The sequence below is a fragment of the Ursus maritimus genome, unplaced genomic scaffold, assembly GCF_017311325.1.
Source record: "Ursus maritimus isolate PB19 unplaced genomic scaffold, ASM1731132v1 scaffold_34, whole genome shotgun sequence".
NCBI lineage: Eukaryota > Metazoa > Chordata > Mammalia > Carnivora > Ursidae > Ursus > Ursus maritimus.
The window spans coordinates 16,962,276-16,970,362 of NW_024426008.1; the positions used below are offsets into that span (position 1 = coordinate 16,962,276).

The 8,087-nt window shown below is 39.8% G+C and overlaps 1 protein-coding gene across 1 annotated transcript in view; it reads left to right on the forward strand.

Annotated features, from left to right (window-relative positions):
- Positions 1 to 8,087, forward strand: part of TRPM3 (transient receptor potential cation channel subfamily M member 3) — a 252,456-nt gene that overhangs the window by 106,925 nt on the left and 137,444 nt on the right. The window lies entirely within an intron of this gene.

The following is an 8,087-nucleotide window of genomic DNA, read 5'->3' on the forward strand; positions in this document are numbered from 1 at the left end:
CAGTCTTCACATGGCTGGCTCTTGTCATTTTTCATTCTCAGCTTGAACCTCCCCTCTTCCAGGAAGCCTTCCCTGACCACCCTATATAAAGCTGTTCCCCCGTTCACACTACCGTTTGTTTTGTGATGGCACTTGCCACACTGTGGACTTCTCTCATTTATTCGTCTTTGCATGTGTTTTTGTGTATCTGCACTTTCAGTCTCTAGGAAGACGTGTTCTTGTCTAGCATGTCACACATCTCTAGATACAAAGTAGGTGCTCGAGTTAAATATCTGCTGAATAAATTGATAAATGAAGCCCAGGTCTGCCATATCTGATGCTGTATTTTCTCCCCGTGCCTTTTTTTTTTTTTCAACTACTCTTTAGGGAGGACTCTATTTCAGGCCCTGTGCTAGGCACTTTGCACATATATTTCATTTAAAACTCAAAATAACACTATGCGATAGGTGTTGTTTCTCCAGTTTCACAGATTAAGAAACTAAGGCTTAAGAAATCAGATTTCTTCTCTAAGCCAGTATCATAACTGAAACAGCCAGGATTCAAGCACAGATGTGTCTAATTCCAAAGCTTTTGCTTTTCTCACTCTGTGACACTTTCTTTGCGGGGGGTGGGGGGAGAGTATCAGGGAGGATGAGTAACTTTCCAAAGACTTGGACAACAATACTTCTCATTTATCTTTCTTCCTTTCCTTGTATGTGTTCATTCTTTCTCCCATTTCACATTGCCAAAAACATGCACGTTACCTGGCAGGAAACACAGAAGTAATTCCTGCCAGAGAGAGTGCTTTCTGGAAACGGTGAAGTCAGGAAGTCACTTTGAACGGAAAGTTCCTTTTCCATGCCTCTCTGGAAATCTCCTCTCTTAATACCTATATTTCCAGTGCCTCAATGCACTGTCCTCAGTCCTTACACCTCCAGAGAGATACATCTGCAATGGAGGAATGCTTTGGAATAGGGCACAGTCCCAAATGCAGGACTGACGAGATCCAACTTGCAGATTCCATTATGGACAAAAACGGGGGCAGGATGATGAAGGAGATGATCCCCTCCTGATACAAGTAGAGCCCAAGATTGTCAGGACCTGTCACTGGCCTTTGTGTGGCTTTAAATGCCAGCGTTCCAGCTCTGCCTAAGACAAAATGTTTCTCAAGAACCCGATTTCTAACCAGACCTCAACCATCTGCCATCTGTGAGCCGTAATCTCTGTCTTCCTCTTTCATTGGTCCTTAGAAGTTCTCCATCCCCACTGCAGCTGCTTTAGCTCTGTGTGTGGGCTGATGTTGTCACTCTGCCAGCCTGGCAGTCCTTGGTAGCTTTCTCAGCCCCAGTAGGGGAAGCCAGAGGGCTCAGGGAGGAGAATTTTCCAAACCTCCTTACAACAAACCGGCAAACTCCCAGATGCCCTGTGGGCACGGGCACACAAAGGGGCGGCTAGCAGAGCAGATGCCAGGCACAGCACACATTGTCCACAAATCAACACAGGCATATGCAGAAAGCTCACTGCAGGAAAATTCAGGCAGGAAATGCATTTTTTAAAAAAAAGCCAGATCATCACACATGCCAATAAATGATGAGCATCAAACAGAAGTCCAGAATGTATTCAGGAAATCCTCATGGTGTCCATGGGGTGGGCTTCAGGTTGGAGCATTCATTCACATTCCATTTAGGGTCCCCTTTTAAATCACCCAGAGCAAGCTAGAGTCTGTGTGTTACCTGTGATACTCTTCTGTTCAACAAACTAGTTTTGCAGTTTTTCATTCATTTCTTGAGTGCCTGCTACGTGCGCAACAGTATTTGAGGGGCTGGGGCTACAGGAGTACCAATCCTCAGGCAGCCTATGTGCCAGTGGGGAAGAGATAGTAAAGAAATAACAAATACATGGGGCAGAGGAGGGAATGGTCTTGTGCTAATATATGAAGTACCACCAGGATTAAAAATTTGCCACCAGATTTAGCAAGATGGATTTCGCTGGTGACCTTGAGAAGTGCGATTTCAGTGGTAGTATAAAAGAAAATCCCGAACACAGTGCATTCAAGAAAGAAAGAGACTTGCGAGAAGTAGAAACAAGTGAGAATAAAAAATGTTTTTGAGGAATTTTGCCATCTAAAAAAATGGGGAGCCTGGAGGAGGACAGAGATCAAGGGATGGTATCACAATAACTCTCGTCCATAAAAAAATTCCATGACCTTAAATATTTACCCTCTTCTGTACTGGAAGATGCAGGACAGAGATTTTGGTAATTACCTTCATTCTCTTCTAAACCCAAGAGAAATGACATTGAAATACTTTTGGCCTGGGGGCAACTGAGAAATCAAAGAGATTCAAATAATAATGTTTAAAAGCTGCCATTTATTGGGTGCATATGAGATACCAGGAAATTATACATATTCCCTATCCCCCAACCCCACCCCCCACATATAAATTGGAAAACTACCTTAACTCCTAGGTATTATTGTCATCTCTCCTCTTTAAAGCTGAGAGAGGTTAAGTGATTTACCCAAGGGACGGGGTGGGTTAAGTAGCAGCCTCAAGATTTGAATCCAGACTTGTTTGAAGAAACATCTTGAGTACTTTCCACTTCTCTCGGCTAATGTTAAGAAGGACTGGCTTTTAATTCTCCAGCCTAAAAATCTCACCTTCCAATGACTTGATTAGATGAAATACACAATCTAAATGACTTCTGGCTCCCAGCCAGCACTGCCTCTCTTGGGTTCTGCGATTCATTGACGTGGTCAGTCTTCTTCCATACTTCACATTAATTTCACAGCTCTCAGGGAACAATCACCTTGAACTTGAGTGTGGACGTAGCTTTGATCCAGTTAATTTTTTCCGTTGTGAAAACAATACATGCTGATTAAAAATATGTTTATTATCAATGGAGAGACTACCACAAAATAGAAGGAGGAAAAATATTGCCCACAGCCCCACAAGCACGATGACTTTTGTTAAATTTGCTTCTAAGATGATTTTTTCCTATTTGTAAGTTTTTAGATTTGTTTTAAACACCGTCGTAATCATGTGTATATTTGTACGAGATTTTGCATTTAGCATTAAAGCACTTGCATTGTTTCATGTAGTTCATAAACATACATGTTTAAGGTAGAACCAGGGATACCCCCACTAAAAACATTAGGTTGAGTTTTAAACTCAGGAAGAGACACGGCTCATGCACCTAAGCCCTCCTACCCATACTTTTAGAAAAGAGTAGGTGTCTGGTTATAAGGATACCAGTCAGTGCTACCAACAGCTACTTCTCCCCTTTCCACCATGATTCTCAAACCTGCTTTCTGTAAGGTGTCTGCCTGGGCAAGAATTAACTTTGTGGTCATCCTATTATCAATATTGTGAATTATCACTATTATGAACTCTACTGAAACACTTTAAACACTTTGGATTTAGTAGTGGGCCAACCCTACGTCACCTTAACAAAGCCTTCCTAACCATTAAAATTGCACATGAATGCGGTGTATGAGCATCAACTGAAAACTGCACAATATTCCAGCACTTGAACAAAGGATGCTTGTTAAATATGATAATGCAGAAATGGCCCTTACTACTGGACCCTTTTCACTCGTGAAGTTTATATAATTTATTCTAATTCATGTAATATCCAAACATTGTGTTGGGTGATTTGCCGAGTTGGAGAGGGTCATGGAATTTTAGACATAGTGGGATTTGACCTTAGTCAAAGCCTCCCAGGGAACGTTTGTCCCCTGCATATGCAGTCTGTGTGAAGGAGCCACAGGATTAGCAGAAATCATGTGACAAAAAGAAATATGAAGACCCAGCCTAGCCTTGACATCGGTGATAAATGCAGTCTTTCACGGATGTATTCCTGCCAGTCTTACCTTGATGGGATTTGCATTCTCCATGAATGTGGTTCTGATGTTGGCCCTGGAAAAAGTCCCATTGTAAGTTTCCTGTTTGCTGAGTGTGAGACAACCAGAAAGGTTACCTCCATACCAGCTGCTGACCAACAAAACAATGACCTATTATTGAATAGTCATGGTTCGGCGTTATTCTTTACATGCAACAAAGGCTATTTCAGGGACAGTGGTAGACACCAACTAGAACCACCAAAGAGAATCCCCCTTCATGCCTCCTCTCACGTAGGCTCTATTTCTCTCTTGTCTTTCTTTTCCTTTTGAATTGTTTTGCCAGCAGTGTTACCAATAAATCCACGTCTGATCAGAAGTGGTTCATTTTGTAAAACTCCACTGAAATTGAGCTACTGATGAATAGTATTTTTTTCCTTTTCTGGACAGTTCTCTAAAGCAAACAAATGAACAAAAACACCCATATCTTCTTAACTGCTTCGTCTCTCGCCATTATTTTTTTTAATACTTTTTCTATGCATTTGGAAGCGAGAAATATAGCCCTCAAGTTTGGTGGAGGCAAAATACTGGGAAATATAAGAAAAAAAATATCTTTTTTAGGAGAGGCCATATTCACTAGCTCAAAGCCTAATTTTAAACAGTTTACAGCCCCCAGGACTAGCATTTATTCTGCATAGGAGGACAACCTAAGAAAGAGAGCAACTACTTGGGGAATGAAGGATTTACAGTAGCAGTTGTTGGAACAACTGGCCCTCAGCCTGTCCAAACATTCTCCCGAATTTATAACATAAAATTGCCATGTCAGAATGAGCCTCCAGGGAGCTGAAACAACCAATTGACAAGCTGTTCTGCTCTCCGTTAAGGCTGAGTGGGGTCTCTCTCCTTCTGGATTTCCAAAGTATTCAAAGTTAGGCCAAGTAGTTAAGCCCCCAGGGGAAATTACCTGGGGCTGATCATTTCATCATTCTGGCATTATTAAAAAAAAAAAAAGCATAGAGACAGAATAGTCATTCTTATGCTTCTATTTGCTACGGTGGCCGACTCATCTAGGATATGGGTCACTCCCTAGGAAGTTAAAGGACACCACAACAAGAGAAAAAACTGTAGGGGATCATGTAGATTAAAGTACCCATTCAGTGTACCAATGAGGAAATCAGGGCTTTAAATAATGACAATAATAGCAACAAAAGTTACTGAACACTTACATTTTCTAGGTGGCTTGGTTTTTTGAGCCCATCTATTCAAGCTAGTTCAGTTTCTCCAAGAATATGTCATGGTCTTTTCTGACTGTGTTATACATATTAATTTACTTTCTTTTTATTTAAATTCCATTTAATTAACATATAGTGTATTATTCGTTTCAGAGGTAGAGTTTAGTGATTCATAATCTTGTTACTGTCATCATCTGTAAAGCAGATGACATGCTCAAGACCACAGAGCCTGTTAAGTGGCCCAAAATATTATATAGTTATCTTTGATATTATCTCTAACATGTTATGTTATGATAAAATTGAATGTCATAACAAAATTGTGTTATATAATAGTAAGTATTCTATATTGAAACTTATAAAAGATTTTCTCCAAAAGGTTCTATGCATCAAATGTTTCAGTCAAGAGTGTTGCGATCCATCCATCATGTGTTGGGGAGGCCAATCAGGAAAAAATAATACGCCGTATCCCACATAATAAAGGAACTCTGATTTCACTAAATATTGAGTTGAAACACCAACACCTGGAGAAGGTGTTCAGCAAATATCTACTAAATCAAAATCTGAACATCACTCTTAGAGCCAGCACAGTGGATCATATGGGTCCAGAAACCATAGTTTCAGTACTAAAATCTAGACTAGATGGCCTTGGATGTGAGCTACTAACTGGGTGGAATATTTGAAATAGGGACAATTCTGGAAAATTCCATGTGTGTAGTTAGTATGTCTGTTTAATGTGTGATATAATGCATGTATCAAACATGTGTAAAATGTGGAATGCCATTTTCTTAACTTCTTTGGATGGACATCTAGTCAAATATTTGTAAAAGTTAAAAACCTGATCGTTTAAAAAAACTGTAGGTAAAAACCAACAAAAATTTGAGCTGGAGTGAAAGCAGGAGCGTCCAAAATTCTTTCACAAGTCAGCATAAGTAAGGTACGAGTGATAAAGATGAAGTCCTCCCCCTGGATTCCATCCCAGTTCCAGAAATACCTCCTTTCCTCTTGCATATCAGAAAGTATAGGATCCTTCACTATGAAAAGGTGCATTTAGAATGCTTGTTTCAGAAAGCTGCTAAAATATCCTTTTGCTTTAAGGGACTTTCGAGTTCTTTCCCCCAGTCTTTGCCACACTGGCCTGGGTGGTTCTGTCATTGCTGAGTGTGTTCAATGAAGCCATGCTTGAAAGCAATTGAAACCTGGAGTTGATTGGACCTCTAACAACAGCCGTCCTACTTGAAATTACAAGCTGGACTCTGAAATGAAACTTGTCAGACCCAGCAAAGCTGTTGACTGCCTGTCACATCTGGGAATTCTTAGAGAAGCTGAACTAGCCTGACAGACAGACTCAAAAAGCCAAGCAACCTGGAAAATGTTCACAAGCCTCCTCCTTTCTTGGCAGTATTAGGGATGCTGGTGGCTGTGGGCGGTCTTCCTCGTTCATTCCTAGTGGCAAGGTGGTCATGCTTTAGATGGCCTTTTTTTTTTTTTTAAGTTTTTTAACTAGGCTCTACACCCAGTGTGGAGCCCGACACGGGGCTTGAACTCACGACCCTGAGATCAAGACCTGAGCTGAGATCAAGAGTTGGATGCTTAACTGACTGAGCCTATGTGACCTTTTGTAAAAGTTGGTGAGTGATACTTGATAAGATAGTGTCTTGAGTCAGTAAAGGATTTGTCACTCCATGATATTTCTTCTTTAGGAAAAAAAAAAATCTTCTTCCCATTACCTAATTTATATCAGGGACTGCCTGCCTCACTTCTGTCAGGTCTTAGGCTCATGGAGTTATGGTGTCCATGAACTTGGCCTTACCTGCCCTTTCAGATTGACAGTATAATTATGAAGAGACACAGCAGTGTCATGCTCTCAAATAGACTCTACTACCTAATAAAAACTAGGTTTTTCTTTTCTAAATGGTAAATAAATACAAAACCTGGTTTCCTTTCAAGGAATTAGAATTGTCCATTTTACCTAATATAAACCCACTAATTTTCTTTTCATTCGGAATTTGAGGGACCCACTAAATAGTACCTAATTTTACAATTTTTCCCCACGGCTACATTTAGCTTTACTCAGCTGTTAATATATCCTATTGCTTCTTATTTTGTACCACTATGGCTAGAAAAAAAAAAAAATATATATATATATATATTATATATATATCTCAGGTACATTCTTATTATCTTGTAAAAACTATGTTTATTCTTTTAACTAATAAAATTGCAGTTTTTAAGGTTCTAAACTTAGAACTGAGCCTTACCTAATCTATATAGTTCCTATTCCATAGAAACAAGTATCTCTGTAGAATCACAGTATCACTGGGGCACCTGGGTGGCACAGCGGTTAAGCGTCTGCCTTCGGCTCAGGGCGTGATCCCGGCGTTACGGGATCGAGCCCCACATCAGGCTCCTCCGCTAGGAGCCTGCTTCTTCCTCTCCCACTCCCCCCGCTTGTGTTCCCTCTCTCGCTGGCTGTCTCTATCTCTGTCAAATAAATAAATAAAATCTTTAAAAAAAAAAAAAAGTATCACAGTATCACTAAACTTTAGTAAAGCTTTGATTAAGTTGTATGTACTCAATTATCCAAAACATGAGATAAAGAGGAAGTGATCGTAAAGGCAGGCACAGTACATAAACAGATGTAGATAATAGAGATATATTCCTAGGCATGTGTAGGTATGCGTGAATGTGTTATATATAATATCTGTGTGCATCTAACACACATCAGCTAGGAAGCTCTAAGGAACACCGAAGCCTAATCAACACCTGAGCCTCTAAGGTGACTATGTGCTGGCACTTTAAAGGTTCTGTTAATATTTTAACTGTGTGTGTGTGTATATATATATATGTACACATTAATTATTGATAATTAGTTATTATATTATTAATATATAGAGAATATAATATTAAATATGATTAATATGTATATGTGCACATGTTAACTAGGAGCCTTTAAATGTATATATGTATATATTGTATATATTGCACAGTGCCTTCGTATTTTTGGAAGGAAGGAAAGAAGGAAGGGAGAGAAAGAACGAAAA